This window comes from Botrytis sinoallii (genome assembly GCF_014898435.1).
Source record: "Botrytis sinoallii strain Bc 23 chromosome Unknown BSIN_001, whole genome shotgun sequence".
Taxonomy (NCBI): Eukaryota; Fungi; Ascomycota; class Leotiomycetes; order Helotiales; family Sclerotiniaceae; genus Botrytis; species Botrytis sinoallii.
Window position 1 is genome coordinate 2,964,761 of NW_024066028.1, and position 2,925 is coordinate 2,967,685.

Genomic DNA, 2,925 nt, shown 5'->3' on the forward strand with positions numbered 1-2,925 from the left:
AAAAGCCGAGTTCTATTGAGATGAAGATATCATAATTCGATTTTCCAGAAGCAGACAATATTCGATCAAGCGGGTTCTAGTTTATCAAAATATCTTTAATAGAAATTGCGAATCAGTTCTTGTGCATCTTCCAGATAGCTTACAGATTCCTCGATCGGTATATTGTAGCTGACCCAATGGATAATATATTTCAAACAAATTCTTTACAATCTTTTCTTTTTCAACAAAAGTTCAGAATTTCGGCAACCTTAAAACACTTGAAACTATTTACTTTTACAAGAAGTAGTAGCGGATTACACTGCCCAGAAACAGGATCATTATATACAGGATATAGCAGATTGATATAGAAAACAGGGTGAATCTTTATTGAGACTGGAAGCTCCAGTTTATAAATATAAGGGTCTATCGGGTTCAGGATTTTGAAGGGCCTAAGGTTTTTCTAATCGAGCTTCTTCTGTAGACACAGGATCTTGATGTTTCTGACATTCAGCTAGACCAGATCACCGGGCAGATATCTACAAGCAGGGGAACAGCGGGCATCAGCATTCTTCGAGTATCAAGTTTGACTGATAATTAGTTCGGTTTGTAGGTATAAAGAGATAGCTTCTATTTTAGTAACGAATTCTTCGGCATCTCGTACAGCAAGACAGTTATTCTAGGATAATGCAGGCTCGAAGTTCAGGCAAGGGTGAAACCTGTAGTTCGAGAAAAACGGGGTTATTCAGATGCTTTCGAATCAGGTATTGTTGATAGAGAATTCAGCAAATAGGAGCTACTCTGCCCAGTCGTCTTGCAGATAGACTATATACAATTAGAGGTATTGTTCCAGCATTGCATTAGCCCTTTCGGTTTGTCCATCAGTTTCAGGATGGTAAGCAATTGAAAGCTTAGCAGCTACACCCAAGCACTTGCAGATATATTTCTAGAATTCAGAGATGAATTGAGCTCCACGATTAGATATAATAATTAGGGATAAGCCGTAGAGCTTCCAAATATTTTTTCCAGAATAAATAAGCAACCTTTTCGAAGTTACAGGTACCATAACAGAACAAGAAATATTTTATTTTCGTTAATCAGTCGACTATTACCATAATAGCATCGAAACCAGTACTTTCAAGTAAATGCGTAATGAAATCTATTGAGATATCTTGCCAAGCTCTCTGCGGGATCGGGAGCGGGCAGAGAACTCCCTCCTGGCCTCTGCGATTCGAGGCAGCGTGGTGACAACTATAGTAGTTACAGACCCACTGCGTAATATAATTGTAATATCCAGGCCAATAATAGTTTTGGGATAGTAATTCGAAGATTCGAATACAGTACGGGTGATTAACAACGAGCGATTCGTGGTATAGGCAAAGCAGATAGGTTTTCAGGGGGTTATGGTCGGGAATGTATAGTTTCCTTTGGTAATATAATAGATTATTGTTTTCGGTATACTTAGCAAGAATGATTTTCGAGTATTTCGGGGATTTTCTTATAGGGATTTCAGAACAGATTTGGATACAGGGTCGGCTTGGTAGCCTTCGTAGAACAGGGTAAACAAATCGGCAAAAAGGTTTAAAGAGTTTTCTAGATTCTCTAATTATATTGCAAGATTGGGTATAGATATGGCATATGGGATTGCAGACTCTATAACTTTGCTATTTTCTAGCAAAATTACAGTATCGTCGGAATCCAAGTGATCGATAGTATTAGTAGGATTGGGGTTTTTTTGGTTACAAATGGTTATAGCGAAGTATACTTTCTTGGCAATTTTGGGTTCGATTAGGATAACAGTAGTGGGAAATAGATCAGAATCCAGATTCTCTTGTTTCAGAATAGTACAACTTTGATACAGAAAACATTCATCCCCTTCCTTAGAAAGATCTTCTGATCTTCTAGTTAACATATCGGGTTTAGCACCTAGCTTTCCGAGGTAATAAGTAATTCGGAAATTAAATCGAGATAGAAATTCGGATTAACAGGCTTAATGGCAATTCAATAGCTTTGTTATAATGAAGTATTCCAGATTCCTATAATCGGTGATCACTTGAATTGATAATGCAACACCTTTCAACTCGGAATGCTATTTTTTGAAGTAATGGATAATAACTAGTAATTCTTTATTGTAAATCTCATAATTGTATTCAGCTACCGAGTGTTTTTTAGAGAAGAATATAATAGATCTAAGTACTCCATTATTATCGTATTAGGAAAGTACTCTAATGGATATATAATCAAAGACATTGGTTTTTACAATCATTTCCTTTTCCCAATCGAAGAAAGCCAGAACAGATACTTCGGTAAACGCTCGCTTTAATCAGTCGAATGCTTCTTAACAGGCAAGGCTTTACAGAAACAGAACATTCTTTTTGGTCAGGTTTATTATCGGATTGATAATCTTCGAAAAATCTCTAATAAATCGTCAATAAAAATTCGAAAACCTAATGAATGCTTGGACGTTGGTTACGCTAGCAGGCGGTTTCCAATTCACGATTGTTCGGATTTTCTCTGGGTTCATTTGGATACTATTGCTTCCTATAATAAGGCCTAGAAACTTGATTTCGGATTTCAGGAATTCGCACTTTTCGAATTTAGCAAACAAGTCGGCTTCCCTCAATACTTATAGGACCTTCTGGACATAACGGATGTGTTCCTTTTGAATTCAGTTGTATATCAGAATATTATTCAGGTAAGCAGTGCAAAATACATCTAGGTATTCTTGTAGGGAATTATTAATAAACCTCTGGAAGGTTGTGGGAGTTTTTGTTAATCTGAATAACATAACTAAGAATTCGAATAATCCGAATCGAATACAGAACACAATCAGGTATTTCTGTCCTTTTTTTATTCTTATATTATTGAAGGCAGAGATAATATCAATCTTATTGAAATACTTCATTTCTTTCAGATTATTTAGAGATTCTTTTATTAATAGCAAGGGAT